Source organism: Myotis yumanensis, unplaced genomic scaffold (assembly GCF_028538775.1).
Source record: "Myotis yumanensis isolate MYYU_CA2020_CCGP unplaced genomic scaffold, mMyoYum1.0.hap1 SCAF_3, whole genome shotgun sequence".
NCBI classification, from domain to species: domain Eukaryota; kingdom Metazoa; phylum Chordata; class Mammalia; order Chiroptera; family Vespertilionidae; genus Myotis; species Myotis yumanensis.
Window position 1 is genome coordinate 2,138,890 of NW_027223754.1, and position 21,941 is coordinate 2,160,830.

At 55.8% G+C, this 21,941-nt stretch overlaps 1 pseudogene; it reads left to right on the plus strand.

The window, feature by feature from the left end:
* Window positions 1-15,232: 15,232 nt before the first annotated feature.
* On the plus strand, window positions 15,233-21,604 carry LOC139005622 (RNA transcription, translation and transport factor protein pseudogene; annotated as a pseudogene).
* Window positions 21,605-21,941: the final 337 nt, after the last annotated feature.

Here is a 21,941-nt window from a genome sequence, read left to right on the forward strand (position 1 = left end):
GCTCAGCTGACCAACGGGTGCCTGAGGCAGGGCTCACTGCTGGCGAGCGCCACTGTGGCGCCATGAGCCTCTCCCGATTGGGGCTGACTGGGCACGAGCCTGCGGCAGGCGCAGCGGGGCCGGGATGAGGGGGAGCGGCAGGCGGTGTTGGACTGCCGGTTTCGGCCCAATCCCTGCAGGCCACGCCGAGGGCCCCCACCGGTGCACGGATCCGAGCACCAGGCCGCTGGGAAATAAAATGAGCCTTTAGGACGGACTCCACCGGGCCCCTGCCGGGGAAGGAGCTGCAGGATTCCTCCGTCTTCCTTTGGACCCACTGCAGGCGAGGGCGCTGGGAGCGCACCTCGGTCTCGATTTCAGAAACGGCCGTCTCGTCTCTTCTGCTGAACCGATGGCCCACTGCCCCCTCGGTGGGCCTGGCCTCCGCGCTGGTGGCCACCCTGGGGCGGGGCCCGGGGGTGAGCTCTTTGCAGAGCAAGCCTCAGTCACTCTGCGTCCATTTCCCTGAAACACTCAGCGATCGTTTCTCCCGAACCGCAGATGGACACAGTACCGGTCGCCACCTACTTTCTCTGGGCGCTGAAGGGATTAAAGAAATGAGTCCAAGGTGTTAGTCCAAGGTGTAGGAAAATCACTTTCTATTTCTTTAAAAGCCAGTTGGAGGGGTGTGCCCCGGCAGGGGGAACCGAGTCCTCGGCCAGGCAGCTCCCAGCAGGAACCTGAATGTGTTTCCGTGGGGACTCGAGTGCCCTGTGCCCGGACCCCGCCCCTCCCAGGGGCGTCCCTGCTCCCGCTGCGCCCAGCGGCCGTCCCACAGCCCTTGGGAGGTCAGCCTCCTCATCGCAGAGGCAGGGAGCCTCTGAGCCTCCGACGGCTCAGCAAAACCACGCGCCTCACGGGAGGCTTAAGCCTTCCCACCCACCCTCTGGCTCCACAGCCCGGGTGGCAGCCGGGCCAGTGATGTCCGCTCACACCTCTGTGAATCAGCGAAGAGCCCCCCGGGAGAGCCCCGTGCAAATGGCCGCGATGCCAGCTACCCGTGAGCGTGGGCCTCGCCATATTTATTAGCGCCCATCATTGCTAAGAGCCGCCATAAAGCCGCCCACCCTGCCACAGGGCGCCCTGGGCGTAACGCAACCCACAGACACCCACAAGGACAGGCACGCTCGCCAGGAGCCTCATCCTGCCGTCTGTTTTGTCTGTAACTCTGGTAAAAAGAATGATTTTTAAGTGAAAAACCTGCAATATCACCGGGCTTCACTGCTTCCCTGGTTGAGCACTGACCTAGGAACCAGGGGTCATAGGTTTGATTCCTGGTCAGGGCACATGCCCGGGTTGCAGGCTCGGTCCCCATATGGGGTGTGCAAGAGGCAGCCGATCCATGATTCTCTCTCATCATGGATGTTTCTCTCTGCCCCCTTCCCTTCCTCTCTGACATCAATAAAAATATATTAAAAAACAAAAACCGAAACATTATGAAGTTACCATCAAATGCGCCACATTAGAGACAAAGGGGCCACACCCTGAACTCAGACCTTGAGCTGCCAGTTTGTGCCGAGCCCAGGATCCACGAACTCAGCCACTGAGCCACACCAGCCAGATGGCTTTGTGTCTTATGAGTCATCGAAACAATAGTGTCCGGGGTGAAGGGAAGCAGAAGATGCCACCCATAACATGACCAGTAGTTCTGCACACGCCACCCCCAAACCTGCCGCTCAACTGGCGTGGTGATCGGTGGGCAGAGGGAATGCAGGGAGCGGTTTCTCTGCGCTCCCTAACCTGCCTGAGGGAACCAGTTGGCACTGCTCCCTCCGAACGTCACCAGCCAGGAGGGGGGACTCCTGCCACAGAGGGGACCCCAGCAGCCAGCCCACACCCAGACACCGTGCTGCCTCCACCGCTCGTCCAACGACACTCCCCCTCCCCAGTCATCTCCCCCACGAGACCTCCAGCCGACCGCCTGCCCTGTTAAGCTGGCATTTAATCCTGACCTCTGAGCCGCCTCGGGGCACCCGCATGTTCCCGGGCCTCCCAGGGGCACCCGAGGCACCCAGGTTCATAGACGGTGCTTTCCTCTCGTCAGTGTTTCCATTCCTAGGGTCTCAGCCGAGAACGCAGGAGACAGAGGGACAGTTCCGTCCATCAGAACCAGAGGCCGGAACCTGGACAACGGGATAGCGCGCCGCTCAGCCGCTGGCGGCCTGGGCGCCGTCCCCGCAACCCACATGAATGTTCGGTGCCGTTTCCTCAGGTAACATGACCCCCCTGCCCCCCTGCGACCGAGTGTTCAGCAAATGGACGGGATGCCCGGGAGAAGTGAAGGATGTAGCGCCATGGATAGATGTTAAAAATAGCATTTGCATAATAAAAAGGCCCAAGTCCAGCTGGAAACAGATTTCAAAAAATAACAAACATGGCAGTGCCATAGTACACAAAGACCTCCTAGGAAACAGTAAGAACATTTCTCACACTCCCTTAGCAAAGCATATAAATGTCTGCAAATACAATTTACAAAAGAACTGTAAATCACCAGTAAATATCTGAACACACTCTGAGCCCCTCTAGGAAAGAGAACTGCAAATTAAAACAAGATACAGCCCGGCCGGCTTGGCTCAGTGGTTGAGCACCAGTCTATGAACCAGGAGGTCACGGTTCAATTCCCGGTCAGGGCACATGCCCGGGTTGTGGGCCGGAAGCCCAGTGGGGGGCGTGCAGGAGGCAGCCGACCGATGGTTCTGTCATCATTGATGTTTCTATCTTTCTCTATTCCTCTCCCTTCCTCTCTCTGAGATCAATAAAAACATATTTTTAAAATGACATTACTTTTTAAAAAAAAAAAAAAGATACAATGGGGTGGAGGGAGGTGGGAGAGGGCAAAGGGGGGTATGGGGGCGGAAAGAGACGTTACTTGGGGCGATGGGCGCATGATGCCGTGTGCAGACGATGTTCTGTTGAGTCGTACAGTTTTGTTAGCCAATGTCACCCCAATAAATTCAGTAAAAGGAAGGAAGACACAATCATGGCCTTTTAACTTGGGGACGATGAAAAATGAGCTATAATTGAACGCCAGTGAGACTGGATGAGAAAAGCACTCATAATGGGGCAGGAAGGCGGGCATATGTAATACTTTCAACAATGAAGAATTATTTTAAAAAATATTTCAAAAATATTAAAAAAGAAAAGTCCTCATAAACTTCTCATGGGGACATACATTTGTTCAAACAATCAGAAAGGTGATTTGCTGTTACTTACCATGACCCTTAAAGTGTTGTGATATCTGATCTATGATTTTACTCCTACTAGTTTATGCTAATGAAATAACCAGAAATGAAGACAAAGATTTGTGTAAAGAGAGGCTCATAGGAACAGATGGATCAATAAAATAAATCGTGGTTAACACGGCAGAAGGAAAGAAAGGGGGGGAGACAAAATATCGAGGAGACGCGACACACAGAATGCGCCCGGGGAGGCGGCAGGTTCGAATCCGCGCAGACCAGCTCCACAGTCAACATGAATGGGCAGCCGGGGACAGAACACAGGCGGCCACGTGTGTGTGGAGCGCAGCCTGCACATCAGGGCGGAGAAGGCCGGGAGTAAGTGATGGAGAAAAGACACACTGTTCAACGTTAACGCAGTGAAGCTGACAGACACGCAGGTCAGATAACACAGATGTTAAAGCCACAAACCACTGGGAGAGACGGAGCATTTCATAACGATAAAAGGGGCACCTTTTCCAGGGAGATACAAGGACCCAAATGGATATGCCACTCTGTTACCTCAAAATATAAGAAGCAAAAACTAGCAATAACACATCTCTAAGAAAAAAATAAATAGGTAGAGATAAGTCAGATTGATTGACCAGGAAATGACAGTGAGGGTTGGAGAGACCGGAACAGAAGGGTTAATGACCTTGAGCTGCCAGTCTGTGCCGAGCCCAGGATCCACGAACAAAGCCATTCCGTCCCATTGAGGTACAAGCGGAGCGCTGGCCGAAGCTGGCCGCTCGAGGCAGCCGCGGGCGGGCCCAGAGCGTTTCAAAACTGAGCACATCAGAGGATGGAGCTGACCTCAGGGAGTCCGATTGGAACAAAACAGATGACTCGTGAACGGCCACTTCAAACTAAGCCATATCCTTCCAAAAATGTATCGTCAGAGGAGAAGCTAAAGGATTAGAAGATATTTTGAACTGAAGTTTGTGAACGTACGACTGAGCCTAAACATAAGAAAAATTTGCCACCTTAAATGCAGTGAAGATAAAAGATCAATGGTCTAACTCCGCATCACAGGAAGGAAGAATACAATAGAACACAAAAACCAAATGAAAAATAAAAAGATAAAAGCAGAAGTTAATTAAACAGAAAAGCACATAGGGTTGAGAAAAATCAACGACGGAAAAAATCATTAGTCTTTAAAGACGAATAAAATCCATAAACCCCTATTAACTTTAAGAAATGAAACAAAAGGAGGCTTAGGGCAGCCTCAGAAACGGAAAAAGAAGAATCGTCACGAGGAGATGTGAAGAGGATTGGGCGAACAGCTGAATGCCACACGTGTTTAAATTAATCGAAATGGACATTTTCCTGGGAAAACACAAATGACAACTGCTACAAGAAGAAATAAAAACACGAACAATCCTGTCTCTGAGAAAGACATCACATTTGGCCCGGCACATCTTTTCATAACAGCATCACCGAGACAGATGGCCTCCCCCGAAATGTTTCCAGTGTTTCAAAGAAGAAATCACGCTAATGACACACACTCCTGAGAGCACAGGGACAAGAACGCTCCTCCGTTCATCGTGAGGTCAGATCAACCTTCATTCCAACCAACGGGAGGAGCGCGCGGGCGCGAGCACACACACACACACACACACACACACACACAAACGCACGAGGCAACCTGTTGTGAACGGGCAAAAGTCCTCAACACAGTGTCCACAAATGCTACGCAATAAATGTGTCAACAGGAGAACAAGCACAGATGTGCTGTGCTTATTCAGGGGTGTAGGTATGGCTCCTAAGGAAATCACCTCACACCAGGAAAGAGAATAAAGGGAGGTTGTACAACCGTCTCTATAGAAAACGCATCATATAAAAGTCAACATCTGCTATAGACGCTAAGCAGAGCAGCGCTAGAAAGAAGTGCGCTGAGGCTGACGAGGGGCCCGTGCGTGGCCTGTGGTGAACGTGCCATTTAACGCAGACTCATTGGAAGTTCCCCACCCACTGACTCCGAGGACGAGCTGTGCGCCCAGAACGCCGGCTCTACTCTACCCGCCCCGCCCCCCGCAGCCTGGCCAGCCCGAAAAAGCTACAGAAATGAATAAAACCATCAGGAAAAATACAACTGGCATTTGTAGCCGACTCATTAGGGATGCAGAAACTCTATTAGAAAATAAAATAATTTGAATAAACGAAAGTGACTAAGGCAACGTGACTGGAAACAAAGTCAGTAAGATGCTCGTTTCTATGTAGCAGCCGAGGTGCTCCGGACCCAGCACCCGGGCCCACGCGCGCGGCCACGGTCCACGGCAGGGGCCACGGCATCGCTGAGCGTGGTGCTCACGGCTGTGCTGTGGGTAAGGCAGCCCCTGGAAACAAGGTAGAGGAACCAGAGGGAGGAGGACTGTGGCCACAGACGTGACCACGGTCCACACGCAGTGGTGCCACCACGAGATGGTGCACATGCTGCATCGCGGCTCACGCGCCGCACACTGAGCAGGACGGGCAGCCCGCGAGGAAGGACAGCCCGCGAAGATGTGCTCCCGCTCCATCCCCTGGACACGGTGGATGGACGGAGGGAGTCAATAGGGGCTCCCCGTGCGGACAGCAAAGGGCGCGTGCAGATGAAGGTCTCATTCTCCACCTGGGCAGGCACCTGGTCGGGGGCCACTTGTCCACATCCCCACGGTCATTGTCTAAGTGTGCACACCTCCCCCACGTTTGTGTCACTGCACAGCTGAACCGAGGCGAGAGGCAGATAAACATGCTCTTCAGTTCGGGCCGGCGGCCCAGTGGTTAGAGCGTCAGCCTGCACATCGAAGGTACTTACTTATAAATGCTTCTGTATTAAATTCCAGAGGATGCCGACTGATTACAAACCTACGACTCCTCGCCGAGGGCTGAGCGGAGGCCAGCCGGGCGATCGAGGGACGTCGCCATCACCTTTCAAGGAGAAGACATGGAACTTACAGGGAAACGCTATGTCAGGGGCCAGGCGAGACGCGACACGCTCACAGGTGGGGGCCAGCCCGGGCCGGCTGGCTCAGCAGGTCGGAGCCTCACCCCGTGCACCAGAAGGCCGTGGGTGTGACGCCCAGTCAGGGCGCATGCCCCGGTCGTGGGTTCGATCCCTGGTCGTGGCGTGTATGGGAGGCAACCGATGGATGGATGGTTCTCTCTGTCTCTGTCTGTCTGTGTCTCTCTCTTCCTCCCTCTCGCATCAATAAAGTAAAAAGATGGGGCCTACGGGGGAGCCGGACACCCTGGGGTGCTGAGAAGATCTCAAAGCCAGCCCCCCCTCGGGGAGGGAGCAGGGTGCTGGGCTGGGCTCCCCGGGAGTGGGGGAGGCGCCTCGTCTCCTCTCCACACCCAGCTTTTCTTGAATAATTTGGTTCTTGGAGCAAACAGCTCACCGACTCGACACGGACGTGGCAAGTTTCAATCCGGTTCCTCGGCTCCGAAAAGTGACCACGAGAGAGGAAAGGACTGACGGTTCCCGCTGTCACTCTCACCGGTGCCCGCCCTCACCACGGCAACCCGCTCGGGCTCATCCCACCAGCAGCTCCTGACGTTTCTTCTGCGAGAAACAGGACCAACTCGAGTGGAAATGGAGAAGCCCCCTCGCGCCCGCTGGCTGACGTCTCCACGTGCACCGTGGCTCTTCTGCCCAAAGGCTCATGTAATATCCAACGAGCCCTTCACAGACACACACCCTTGCCCCCCACACCGCCTCTGCCAGGTCCCCATTGGGTGAGAGAGAAAGAACACGTCCTGGTCCCGGCACCGTGAGTGACATTTCAGAACCAGCCCCTCCTCCAGAGCCTCTGCTTCTTTTTTTAAATATATTTTTGTTGCTTTCGGAGAGGAAGGGAGAGGGAGAGGGAGAGAGAAACATCAATGAGAGAGAATCATGGACCGGCTGCCTCCTGCACGCCCCCCACTGGGGATCGAGCCTGCAACCCGGGCCTGTGCCCTTGACCAGGAATCGAACCCTGACCTCCTGGTTCATAGGTCGATGCTCAGCCACTGAGCCACGCTGGTCGGGCCAGAGCTGCCCACTTCTTAAGAAACAGGTTGCCCTAACCGGTTTGGCTCAGTGGGTGGAGCATCGGCTTGTGGACTGAAGGGTCCCGGGTTCGATTCCGGTCAAGGGCATGTACCTTGGTTGCGGGCACATCCCCAGTGTGGAGTGTGCAGGAGGCAGCTGGTCGATGTTTCTAACTCTCTATCCCTCTCCCTTCCTCTCTGTAAAAAAATCAATAAATTTTTTTTTTTTTAAAGAAACCGGTCAAAAAGATATAAAACACACACAAAAACCACCCTTCCATAATCCAAGGTGAGGAACTTGCGAGTAACTGTGTCACGTGGCTCGACACCCCTCACCCTCTCCTTCACGCGCCGCCGGGCTGGTCGTGCGGGACTCACCGTGGACACGGAGCATGCTCCCACCCGCTCACTGCGCCTCCGTGACATGAGTCCTGTCAGGTCTTTCTCATTCTTGCAACTGCCTCTGGGGCCGAAGATTTTGCTCCCAGAAAATGCTGACCTGTCTCTTCTCTTTCGGAACAGAACAAGAAAGCCCTCCTGCTCTCCCAGCAGCGGTGCCTGCGCGGGTAGCTCTCCCCGCTTCATTGCGGGCTGGGTGAGAAAAGGAGCTGGCTGTGCCGGCGGTACACCCACGCCGGCCTACGGGCACGTGTGAGTGAAATGATGGCCACCATCAAGGGGACCGATATTGCCACCGCCCCCACCACAGAGTTTCGTTATTATTTTGGGGTGTGTTGCTTGTAGGTAAGATCTGTTCCAGGGGTGAATTTCAAACACAACACAGTATTATCAGCTGTGGACGCCGTGCTGTAGGTCAGACCCCAGAATGTATGTCTTTCAATGGAAAAGCTGTCCCCTTTGACCAACGTCTCCCCCAGCCCCTCCCCGGCCCCTGGGAGCCACGCTGCCTTGTGGCTCCACAACTGGACTTGTTCGATCCGGCGTGTAAGCGAGAACACGTGGTGCCTGCCTTCCCCTGACTGATCTCACTCGGCGTGACGCCCTCAGGGCCGCCACGGGTCCCGACGGCGAGATCCCGTTCTCCCTGCAGCTGCATAATGGGCGTCTGCACCACGTGCCTGCACATTGGTTCTCTGTGGCCGAAAGGAATAAAACTGTAAAAGAAACCCAAGAAGGCTTCCTGGAGGAGGCACTGAACCGCTGGGGGAAGGACACCTTTTCACGGCTGCATCAGAGAAAATGGGAGGTTTCCATCCAATCAGAACGAAGAGGAATAGCGCCATCTCACCAGAAGGCGCCCGGCCCTGAGCAACCCCATCAGAGTTTCATGGGACGCAGCTCGTCTCTGCCGCTTGATTAAGATCCTCGTTCAGGTGCCTCCCTCTGAGTTCCCCTGCTCGCTTTAACGGGGTCCGTGCGAACAGGAATTCCTGGCTGCGCAGCTAGCGTCTGATGCTGGGATAAAATCTGACCAACCGACCAGTTACACACAAACTGCATGACTGGGGCTGTGACTGGGGCTGAGTGACTGGGGCCGTGACTGGGGCCGAGTGGCGGACACAGGCCCTTCCGTGACCCCAGCCAGCCGCCCCCGCTGGCCCGATCGATGGCCCAGGCCCAGGAAGTGCGTCTCTGTTCGGTGTCATCCACGGTCCCGTCTGAAGTTAGAAGGGGCTGGGGGGCTGCGTGTGGACACTCACGTCCGGGTCAGTCCTCCTGCCGACGACCCGAAGAACCACCAGCGCCCGCGTGGCTTCCTGGCTCCACAGCAGACACGCGTGTGGCCCGGAGGCACCGCCCCTCAGCCCTGACCAGGGCCAGGCCGTTCCACCGTCCGACGGCCGCTCACGCGCGCTTCCACCCGCAGGAAAGCCAAGCGCCGTGTGGCGTGACGGGGCCCCGGGCCCAGCTGGCTCCGTGGCCCTCGGGCGCCCGGCTCCCACACGGCAGGTCGGGGCTGGTTCAGCGCCGGCTGCAGGGGAAGCAGAGCGCACGAGGAATTTTGCGATGGAAACCGCCAACAGGAAGGTGGGCTCCATGGGATTTACAAGTCAGCTATCAGAGCTCTGCCTGATTCCTGCGGTTCCTCTGTTTCAGACACAAGCGGCTTCCACGCGGAGGCAGCGGGCGCACCTGTGGAGGCCGCAGGGACACACAGCTCCACGCGGGGACGGCCACGCTCTCCCGGCTCCAGTCTGTGCCCACGGGGAAATGCGGCCTGTGTGCCCAGTGCCACCGGCATGCTAACCCACAGCGGCCCGGCTTCTGAACGAACGTGCACAGATTCCAGGTAAAACGCGGCTCACGCACAGCCGGTGGGGATGAAGGAGCGTCCCGGTCACGCCGGCCACCTGCCGGGGCGGAGGCGTGACTCCGCATTGGAAGTGTCACCGCATAATTGATGCAACAGGGGGGGAACCTCGTTCTTATAATGGATGTCCCCCAAGGAGCATAAAATTCGTAACACACTTGATAAAAACCCTTCACAACCGAGAAGCCAGAAAAAGTGTCTTTAATGTCAGGGTATCTCATCAGCACCGCACAGCAAGGTGTTGCATTTAATGTGAAACGCTGCAGAACTCATTCTCATGGAAGTCATTTTCTTAGAAACACAGGCATGTCTGCACACGGATGTGCATACACACAAGCCCACGTGTGCACTCACATGAACACACGCCTTCACGTGTGCACACAGACACATATACACATGCACCACAGGTGTGCACACGCACATGAACACATGCACATATACCTATACATGCACGCACACATGTACACACATGCGCCCACGCGCTCCCTGACTCACAGAGAGGCCTCGAGGGGCCTCTGACATCGGGGAAGCAGCTGGAAAAGCCTTGTTTTCCCCAGAAGGTTGCATCACCGCCTTTGTTCTTTCACTACCTGCATGTGGGCTGTGCTTCGTATGTGATTAAAACACTGTGTACTTCTCAGAGTTAAGGACACGAGTGCACATCCTTTCAAAGCCAATCGCATGCCCATGGAACACGTGTGGAGGGAACCCTTCACGCTCCGAGCCTGGAGCCCGGTGCGAAGGGCACACCAAGGACGCACAGCCCACGAGAGAGCCCGCAGTGCCGTGTTCAGGATGTTCAGGAGCCCCTGGGGGGACGTCCGTCTTGGCTCTAGGCGGGACCCCCATCTCCTCCCCCAGCTCAGCTCTCAGCCCTCTGCAGGGCACCCATCCAGAGAAAAGTCCACAGCTGGTTGCTATGGCAATGGCGATGCTGCGGCTCCCAGTGGAGACCCGGTGGGGTCGGTCCCAGGAAACCCGGCCTCTGTCTGTATCTGACGACACGGGATGGGCAGCGTCCCCTCCCACGCATCCCGGCTGCTCGCGCTCGGAGGTGGGGCCGAGGCTTGGCCAGCTCAGCGTCTACATTCTCAGGCCATCCCTGTTCTTTCATCTTTTACGTTCTGCTTCCTTTTCAGTGTGAACGCACATCTCTGAGCTGCTTTTTATTCGTTGTTTTTTTTTTAAATAAGGAATAATTTTAAATAAGCAGATAATGCAGCCCCATATACACAGAGACAAAATAGAGCATTAAAGTCCCCGTCATCGGAAACCCTGCTTCCCCAAGCGCCTCTTGGTAGCGCAGGGAGAGACGGCAGCTGTGTCTGTTGCACAGTCACCGTAGCGACTGAGCGGAAGGCACCTGCTCGCTGTCGCTGGCTGAGCTCAGGGGATGGGGTACGGGCCTGGCTGTGACTACAACTGGCCGGCCGCCCGCGAGGTGGCCACTGTCACCTCACCTTACAGAGGTGGCGTCCGAGGCACAGACAGCGAACACGGCTTCTGACGTCAGAATCACACCTTTTGCCGTGAATCCACTTGCTCCGTTGAAGTGTGTCGTTGCCACAAGTAACACTTCCTTCCCATTGTGAATGACAGGGTTCCTGTTATCATGTAAAAGAGGGCGTGCGCGCGCGCACACACACACACACACACACACACACACGAAATCAGAACCAGAACACGCCAAAACCCAAAGCTGTTCCTAGTTACAAGCCTCACGGCTTAGCTGATTTGAGAAAATAAAGTAAAAATGAAACCCACTGAGCCGGTGGTCACCTGTCCAGGAGCAGGGACTACGCCAACCGTGTCAAGCTGGCAGCCCATGGGCCGCATGCAGACACAATGAATATTTTTGCGGCCCAGACAATGTAACGGTATGTAAGAAACGTTTTAATAAACATTTCGTAACTTGACTTTTACAATATCCTGTTATACATAATTATTAATAACGAACTACAATGTTCGCTAATGCCTGATGACTATAATTGTGTTGCATTCATTTCCCTTACGCGCCTTACACTCAGGCGCACCATTTCTCTCCACTAATACCGGCAGCGAATATTTTAGCAGCCGATGGCCACGTCATTAGTTTTGGACTGACTTGTTTGGTGTGAGCAACAGGAAATATTTCGCTTTTGGAGAACAAGAAAAATAGGTTTACTTGTGTGACGCTTATTGATTTGTGCAGTTATTCAGTGTCTGGTAAGTTAATGTTAAAGAAAAAATGTTAATTTTTGTTAAAATGTTCTATTCTTTTGTTCACGATGACTCATTTATTTCAGCCCTTTGTATTCAGCATGTCTCTATTGAAATAAACCTATGTTTCTATGAAAATTGAAGCTTTTTTGTGTGTGTGGCCCGCATAAACTTAAACCTTGTTTATTTGGCCCGTGTTAGCCTTTGAGTCTGACATGCTTGGATTATACTCTCAGGCTCCCAGGAGGCGGGGTTCCCTGGGGGCGGGGCTGCCCATCATGAGATTCAGGCAGCATTTCCCGCAGTAGTTCGTGAAATTTCATTAGAACTGCATCTGTACGTGTTAGTGACGGAACTGGCCTCAGTTCTAGAAGAGCATAAAACTGCCTTTGATTTTTAATCAATTTTACTTTTTAAAAACGATCTTAAACACACACCTCCAGGTCAGTGCGCAAGACCCGCAGCCCGGGTGCAGTTCGCAGCGGCCGCGAGGGGGCGCCCCCTCGCTGGGCCCGCACAGGCACACGTGGGCTGCCCCTCACCCTCTCCCTTGCGGTTTTGTACAAATATGACTTGCATTATGCTTTCCGGGTTTATTCCCGATCGGATGGACCACGCGCTAGTCAAGACTAGGTTTCCGGCTCTAAAAACAAGCACATTTTCACCTCCCCTGGTCAGAGGATGGTCGGGGCACAGCGAGCATTTGGGGATAAATTCTCGTGTTTGGAGATTTCTGACACGCGCCCCTAACGGCCTGAAACAGCGAGCCGGCGAACACGGCGCGTGTGGCTGCTCCTCTCTAAGCCGCACACACGAATCCCAGAGCCGGGAAGGACGCACAGCGTCACTCCACATCCTACCAGAGAGAGCGCATCTCAAAGCCTGGGAGAGCTGTGGGCGCCATGCTGAGCACGGAGGCCCCGTCCCCTGCTTGCCTTCCAGGGCCTCCTTAGCCGCCACAGCACTAGGATTCTCTAAGGTGTGTGTGGGCCCCGAGGAGTGGCCACAACGCCCGCCTCGTGAACAAGCTGCCCCCAGGCACTGCCCACCCGCCGGGCAGCACAGGCTCGGCGGCAGGTTCGGGGCGTCCGCAGCGGGAGAGGGACCCACGCCCAGCGCCAGGGCCAGCACGCGTCACAGGGGTCGTGCGGCTCCGTGCGGCGGGCACCCGGTCACACGCTCCCAGACGGGCCCACAGGCTGCAAAACCACGTCCCGCGAGACACCTTCCCAGGGGTCAACCCACAGCCACACTCGTGACAAGCGGAGCTGGGGCGCGGGCCGTGCTTGGAGGGAGCTGGGTCCAGAACGTTCCCAGACTTTGCTGCTTAAAGAGAGAGGCGCCGCCCTGACTGGTCCGGCCTGCGGACTGAAGGGACTGGATTCGATTCCCGGTCAGGGCACATGCCAGGGTTGCAGGCTCGGTCCCCAGTAGGGGGCATGCAGGAGGCAGCCGATCGATGATTCTCTCTCATCATTGATGTTTCTCTCTCTTCCTCTCCCTTCCTCTCTGAAATCAATAAAGTAAAATATATATGGCACTGCCCTGGCTGGTATGGCTCAGTGGATAGAGCATTGGTCTGTAGACTGAAGGGTCCTGTGTTCGATTCCAGTCAAGGGCCCTTTCGTGGGGTTTGGGTTCACTCCCCACCTCCCATGGGGTAAGAGCAGGAGGCAGCCAATTGATGTGTCTCTCTCACATCCATGTTTCTCTCTCTCTGTCTCTCCCCCTCCCTTCTCCTCTCTCTAAAATCCATGGGAACATGTCCCCAGGTGAGGATCAGCCAACTAAAAGGGAGGCACCGCCTCCTACAGTGACCACGGCTCGCGAGGAGTTCTGTCCGGGTGAAGGCGTGCGACGTGAGAGCAGCCGGACATAGGGGCCGAGAGGTAGGGTCCGAGCCGAAGAACCAGGGGGTGGCTGGTCCCAGGTCAAGCCCACAGACGCTCCAGCGAGTGGGAGTGGGTCCCCGTGGACAGGTGACTGGCCCTCAGAGCCGGCGCATCCTCGCGTCCGGAGACCAGCTTCACACCTCGGGGCTCGGCTCCTCCCTCAGACGGCAAACAGCCCACACAGAGCAGCGCGGAGACAAGCAGGACACACGCGGGTCCCGGTCAGGCACTGCCCGGAGGCTCTCTGTCTGCCATCTGTCACCTCCACCCCCAGGGGCCGCGCACTCCGCTGCGCCCACGTCCGGAGGAGCCGGTGCCGGACAGCGAGCACAGACAGGGGGCACTCAGGTCGCCGTGTGCCCGCCCAGCACCCGGCAAACACACGGACACAGCCAGCCCCAGGGCTGCAACAAACCCTGAAGGGCCTGCCTCTGTGAGAGGCCAGGACTGCAAGATGCCGTTCCCTGGAGTCGCCATAGAAACGGGATGTTGTCAAAGGGCTGAGAAACTTAGGCCTCAGCAGAAAACAGAGAAAACCACTTGAAGGTTCTTTGTTTACCCAGAAAAAAAAAAGAAAACACCCACCACAAAATCAATTATTTATTCTCTGTACCGGAAGCGTTTGGTTTCACCGCAAACCCTTCACCCTCCACGCCGGGCTGTCTGCGTTGGGGGCCTGGTCTGAACCCGCGGTCTCTGCGAGGTGACATGACCACACGGCTGCGTCTAACCCCCTGGAAACCACCCCGTTTTAGCAGGCATTTAAGTTCTCAGGGACCTAGAGCCGTGCTGAGGTCGCTCCGGAGCCGAGGAGGGGCCTGGGGGCCGGGACTCCGCCTCACAGGAGCTCTCGGCGGCATCAGCCACGGAGACTCATGAGTCACTTTCTAAATCGGGAAGCATTCCATTGTGGCGGCACCTCAGGCCCTTCCTCCATTAACACGCATTCAGGGCGCTCCTTTCTAACTTCTGGAACGCAATGTCATCGCCGCGTCGCGCCGTGGTGCCTGCCCGTGAAATTATCGCTCCTAAATTCTCTTCAATAATCTACTTTACAGACGTGTGCCCACGCAAAAGACGAACAAAGATCACATCAATTGCCCAACGCAGCCAGCCATGACATTCGGAGCCCCGACGATCCGTGATGTCGGCTCATTTAATTACCAGGGAAAGGGGGAAAGCCATTTCTAGGCGCGGGCTTAACACATTCATAGATCGTGAATAAATGTGCACTTTACGGAAGGAGTGATCTCAATTCAAGATGCTCAGAGTATACATTTGGGCAAGGAAGCCACTACAAACTTAAACTTCATAAAAGAGCTGAAATGACTGCAGATGTGCCCTGGCCGGTGTGGCTCAGCGGATGGAGCGTCGGCCTGCGGACTGAAGGGTCCCGGGTTCCATTCCGGTCAAGGGCACGTGCCCGGGCTGCGGGCTCCATCCCCAGTAGGGGGCGTGCAGGAGGCAGCCAATCTACGATTCTCTCTCATCAATGTGTCTCCTTCCTCTTTCCCACTCTCTCCCTCTCTGAAATCAATAAAAATATATTTACAAAAAGTCTCCCGGCCGAAGCCCAGGGGACAGAGCGGGAAGCCGGGACCATGCTCCGCCACAAGCTGACGGCCCTCGCCTACCACAACCCCGCCGGCTTCAGCGGCAAAGATGAGACAGAATTCAGAAACTTTCTTGTTTGGCTCGGAGACCAGAAGAGCCGACACTCCAAGATTGAAGACAGAGGGAACTAAGGAAACATCACAGCAGTGACTCGCCCCGGTCCTCTGCACAGTATCTCCCAGACGTTAGCTGTCCTTTCAAGATTCAAGCTCGACAAGAAGCAGTCGACTGGCCTCCTGGTTTCGCCGTTCGGCTTGAACATGGAGACAACGCTGAGAAGGACTCGGTATCTCATGATACAAGACATGCTGACGGTGCAGCTAAAGCTGCAGAGCCACTGACCACTCTGGATGTTAATAACCCCGCTTCTAAGGCTGGTGCAATGGCGCTGGCCAGCCCGCTTCAGCTCCAGCGTCACGGTGGTGGCCTGCAATGCTTAGTGAAGGCAATACGCAGCTTGGTCCAGGACCGCCTGACCCGGGACGCAGTTGCTGAAGCCAAGCAAGCGAGCACTTTCGTGGTTTGGACGCGGAAGATGCAGTTCGTAACGAAGCTGCTCACATCCCGCGATGGCTGCATCGAGAAGAGCTCGGAGAGCTGCTGGAGCCACGGCAGCTGCTCAGGCAGTCGCTGCCGCCGCCGGGACAGGCCACAGACAGGAGAGGTGGGAGGGGAGCCTTTTAGGGTTTCCGCCTCTCGCCCATGGAGCATGAGTTTCAAAATCAAACATCACATTTTCAAGGGAAGAATCACAGAAAATTGGCTGCTTTAGAGATTCATCGTCATTGCTTTTTCTTTAATAAAGTTTGGGAAAGCGGGAAAAAATTATATATATATATATATATATATATATATATATATATATATACACACACACATACACATACACACACACACACACACACACACACACACACTAGAGGCCCGGTGCACGAAATTCGTGCATGTGGGGGGTGGTCCCTCAGCCCGGCCTGCACCCTCTCGCAATCCGGGACCTCTTGGGGGATGTCCAACTGCTGGTTTAGGCCTGATCCTGCAGTTGAACCGGCAGTCAAACATCCCTCTCGCAATCTGGGACTGCTGGCTCCTAATTGCTCGCCTGCCTGCCTGATCGCCCCTAACCACTCGCCTGCCTGCCTGGTCACCCCTAACCACTCGCCTGCCTGCCTGCCTGATAGCCCCTAACCACTCGCCTGCCTGCCTGGTCACCCCTAACCACTCGCCTGCCTGCCTGGTCACCCCTAACCACTCGCCTGCCTGCCTGCCTGATAGCCCCTAACCACTCGCCTGCCTGCCTGGTCACCCCTAACCACTCGCCTGCCTGCCTGGTCACCCCTAACCACTCGCCTGCCTGCCTGGTCACCCCTAACCACTCACCTGCCTGCCTGGTCACCCCTAACCACTCGCCTGCCTGCCTGCCTGATAGCCCCTAACCACTCGCCTGCCTGCCTGGTCACCCCTAACCACTCGCCTGCCTGCCTGGTCACCCCTAACCACTCGCCTGCCTGCCTGGTCACCCCTAACCACTCACCTGCCTGCCTGGTCACCCCTAACCACTCGCCTGCCTGCCTGCCTGATAGCCCCTAACCACTCGCCTGCCTGCCTGGTCACCCCTAACCACTCGCCTGCCTGCCTGGTCACCCCTAACCACTCGCCTGCCTGCCTGGTCACCCCTAACCACTCGCCTGCCTGCCTGCCTGCCTGATCGCCCCTAACCACCTCTGCCTTGGCCCCTGCCCCTGTGGCTTCGTCCAGAAGGACATCCAGAATGATGTCCGGAAGGTTGTTCAGCTTTCCAGTCTAATTAACATATTACACTTTTATTATTATAGAAGATACATTAAAACAATAAAATAAAATGACTGCAAATTCCCCATAATGTCCGGTAGTTCAGAAAGTCAAGCAAAGAAGGGTCAGAAAGAGAGAGAGATGCCAGCTGTCCCAGCAACGAGGGTGTGTCCCCAGCGAGGAGCGAGGAGGCGTGTCCCCCGTGGGCCTGCACCCAGGGTCAGGAGCGGCGTGGAGGGGAGGGGACGGCTCCGTGCTGGAGAACGGGTGCTCGCATCATCCAGTGTCCCTGATGGAAGCCCCTCTGTGGGAAATTCCTCTCAAAATCTGGCACACTCCCCTCAAAAAGTGACTATTTAGATCAGCGGTTCTCAACCTTCCTAATGCCTCGGCCCTTTAATACAGTTCCTCATGTTGTGGTGACCCCCAATTTCATTGTTACAAATTGAACATAATTAAATCATAGTGATTCATCACAAAAACAATATGTAATTATATATGTGTTTTCCGATGGTCTTAGGCCACCCCTGTGAAAGGGTCGTTCGACCCCCAAAGGGGTCGAGACCCACAGGTTGAGAACCGCTGATTTAGAGGAAGAAATAATTTTACCCGTAGCTACATTTCTTGTTGCCTTGACGAATGGTAAACCTGCGGTTAAATCTCACATAGACGTGATTTGCTCTGGTTGATACCTATTTCCTTTCTTTTATTGAAACTATTTTTGTTGATTTTTAGAGAGAGAGGAAGGGAGAGGGAGAGAGAGACAGAAACATCAAAGATGAGAGAGAATCATGGATCGGCTGCCTCCTGCACGCTGCCTACCAGGGATTGAGCCCCCACCCCGGGCATGAGCCCTGACCCGGAATTGGACCAGCGACTTTTCAATGCACGAGGGACAACACCCAACCCAGCCACCCTGGTCAGGGCCATGCTTTCTTCCCTTTATGAACTTGGACACATACTTTATCATTCCAATATAATTCCGTATAAGCCCATAACAGACCCTTTTAAAAAGAAGTTTTATCAAACTCTTTTTTTAAATAAAGAAGACTAGGAGATTATAACTAAACTCTACCCTATCCTCATTTTTAAATGGACCAGGAATAGCGTGTCCTTTTTTTTCTTTCTTTTTTTTTTGGTTAATCCTCGCCCGAGGATATTTTTCGATTGCTTTTTAGAGCGAGTGGAATAGAGAGGGAGAGACAGAGAGAGAGAGAAACATCAATGTGAGGGAGACACATCAATTGGTTGCCTCCTGCCCGCGCCCCCACCAGGGCCGGGGATCGAACCTGCAACCGAGGGACGTGCCCTTGACTGGAATCGCACTCGGGGCCTTTCGGCCGAGGGCCGACCCTCTAGCCACCGAGCAACACGGGCCAGGCTCCCCTACCTCCTTCTAAAATGCTCCGGGAAGAGCGTGTCTTGAATTCTACTTTTCCCAAATCAAATTAGTCTCCGCCGATTAGTCTCCACACGGAGGCATTATGTTCCCACCAGGTTTGCTAATCCAGGTAAAACCTTGCAATCAGGAACGGGGACATGTGCCTTCCCCCGCAGGGCCAACACCCCTGGCGCCCTGCCCGCCCGCAGCCGTCCTCGCTTTCTCCCGGAGACGGCGGCCAGGAGACAGATGGGCCCAGCGTGCAGCCGCCGCGCCGCCACCCTGCCAACCGGGCTCTCTGGCAAGTGTGCTGCGCGGGCAGGTGCTTCTCCTGCGCGTCTAATGGTCCGTGAGGGTGTCATTAGGCCGCCGCGGGGCGCAGTGTCCCTCCGTGGGGGTCTAATCTCTCCGCCCGGGTGTCCCAGATTCCCTGCCCGCCCTCCCAGGTCAGACGGCACTATTCCTCCCCGCAAAGGACATTAAAAAATAAAGAGGGTGTAGGAACGTGAAGACCAGGATGAGGCGGAGAACAAAGAGTCTGAAAAAACGTTTTTCTTGTTTTCTGCAAAAAGTTTTTGAAATTGTTTTGGTTTTTATTGCCAATCCTCATCCGAGGATATTTTTTCCATTGCTTTTCAGAGAGAGAGTGTAAAGGAAGGAGAGAGAGAGAGAGAGAGAGAGAGAGACATCGATGTGAGAGAGATATATCGATTGGTTGCCTCCTTCACGCACCCTGACCTGGATGGGGAACAAACATGCACTCCGGTAGGTGCCCTTGGCCAGGAATCAAACCATAAGCTGATGCTCTAACCCAGTGGTCAGCAAACTGCGGCTCGCGAGCCACCTGCGGCTCTTTGGTCCCTTGAGTGTGGCTCTTCCACAAAACACCAACTTCTGCGCATGGGCCACGAAGTTTCAATCGCACTGTACGTGCGCGCCCGCACGTGGTATTTTGTGGTATTTTGTGGTATTTTGTGGAAGAGCCACACTCAAGGAGCCAAAGAGCCGCATGTGGCTCGTGAGCCGCAGTTTGCCAACCACGGCTCTAACCATTTGGAAACACCAGCCAGGGCTATGAAATTGCTTTTGAATTATAAACACAACACACTTCCAGGGTGGTTCTACACACACACACACACACACACACACACACAAACATTCACACGACACAGGAGGAGGAGGGGTCCCAGTGTCTTCCTCCCCCGGCGTCTCTTCCGAATCAGTCTGGGGGTCAGTGGGTAGTGCTCTGTCCCCCCAGTCGGGGCTTAGAGGGTCAGGGACAGGAAAAGCAACGCCCCGGGGTCCACTCCTGCCGCACAGAGCGGACCACGCGTGCGCGGCCTTCCGTCCGTCTGAAGCCGAGGGTGACACTGTGTTCACACACGTGACAACGTTTCCATTTCACAAACCTCCTCCTTCAGTGGGCAGCCTGCTCATGGGGAAGACTTGGCAAACCACGGGTGAAGGAACCGGCGGGAGTCATTCTCTCTGCAAACATTCGTATCTATTCTGCTACTAACCAGACGTGAGTCGCATGACTGCCATGGCCATGGCAGCCGTCGAGCCTCTCCTAGGGGAGGGACCTTGGGAGGACACGTGGACTCAGGCTGTCGACGTGCCCACACCCTCATGAGGCCGACGCACGGCTACTCTTATTACCCGTTCAGGGTCCAGCCAACAGTGGGATGCAGCCGGCTCAGCCCTCATGACTCCAACCGCAGGAAAGCAGGCCCAGCCTCAGCGCAGACCTCACCAGGCTCTGTGACCAGCCCCTCAAGGAAGCCCTACTTTAAATTCTAAGACCCCCGCCTGGCCGGCGTGGCTCAGTGGCTGAGCGTCGACCTATGCACCAAGAGGCCACGGTTTGATTCCCGCTCAGGGCACATGCCCGGGTTGCGGGCTCCATCCCCAGTAGGGGGCGTGCAGGAGGCAGCCGGACCATGATTCTCTCTCATTGTTGATGTTTCTCCCTCTCCCTTCCTCTCTGAAATCAATACAAACATAACTTTAAAAACTTTAAGATGCCAATCACAACACTGTGTGCAAGTGAAGTCACATACGTATAATCTCCCACCGTGCAATGATCACAGCTCCCCGCGTCTCCGGCCAGGCCAGGGCGTGGAATTCCAGGCACAGGTGCCCCCCCCCCCCATGCACTATTCCGCAGGACAGGTTCCAGGGCACTAAACGCGCAGTTCTTCAGGGTGCGGTGCGAGTGGACTGGCCAGGCACCCACTGACCACTCAACAGCTATTTCTTGGAATCGATCACATTCGCATCTACAGTCCATTGAGGAAACGGGGGTTCAGCACCAGGGACAGGGCCCCAGGTGCCAGGTTTCCGGTCCTTCCCTTGTGGCACCGAACACCCAGCACACAGCCCCGAGGGCAGACACGGCTGCCAAGCGGGGCTCTTTCACGCGTAAAACGTGGCTTTCGGAGCCTCCGTGGCAGGCGGCCGCGCGAGGGGCTCCAGGAAGGAGCCCTCAGGAGAGCGAGATCCACGTAGACGGGCGCGTGCCCGCTGTGCCCACCTGTGCCCACAAAGCTCGGCTCCTCGCGGGAGATGAAGCTGCAGGAGTTCCCGCGTGGACGTCCCCACAGGCCGCGCCCGGCCCCTCGCCAGCTCCCACGTCCAAACGCACATCCCAGCCCTCTCTGCCTCCCGCCCCTCCACGCAGAATCAGAGGAACGGCAGCACTGCAGCGTCACGGGAGCGAGAACACGGCCCGAGGCTAGGGCCGCGCCCATTCGGGCATTAGCCGGGCGGTCCCTGAGCCGCCTCGGGGCCTTCAGGATGCCACGCGCTTCCGAACACGACCCCACTGTCTTCCCTTAAACGCCCTTCGATTCTGTATTAAAGCCAGCCTCACTCCCAAGTCCAACCCAAAGCTCCTCCTCCGTGAAGCTCCTCCCCCTGAAGCCCCTCCCCCTGAAGCTCCTCCCCCTGAAGCTCCTCCTCCGTGAAGATCCTCCCCCTGAAGCTCCTCCCCCTGAAGCTCCTCCCCCTGAAGCTCCTCCCCCTGAAGCTCCTGCCCCTGAAGCTCCTGCCCCTGAAGCTCCTCCTCCCTGAAGCTCCTCCCCTGAAGCTCCTCCTCCCTGAAGCTCCTCCCCTGAAGCTCCTCCCCCAGAAGCTCCGCCTCCCTGAAGCTCCTCCCCTGAAGCTCCTCCCCCCAAAGCTCCTCCCCTGAAGCTCCTCCCCCTGAAGCTCCTCCTCCCTGAAGCTCCTCCCCTGAAGCTCCTCCCCTGAAGCTCCTCCCTCAAAAGCTCCTCCCCCTGAAGCTCCTCCCCCAAAGCTCCTCCCCTGAAGCTCCTCCCCTGAAGCTCTTCCCCTTGAAGCCCCTCCCCCCTGAAGCTCCTCCCCCCAAAGCTCCTCCCCCTGAAGCTCCTCCCCCCTGAAGCTCCTCCTCCCAGGAGCTCCTCCCAAGGAGCTCCTCCCCCTGAAGCTCCTCCCCCTGAAGCTCCTCCTTCCTGAAGCTCCTCCTCCTGAAGCTCCTCCCCCTGAAGCTCCTCCCCCTGAAGCTCCTT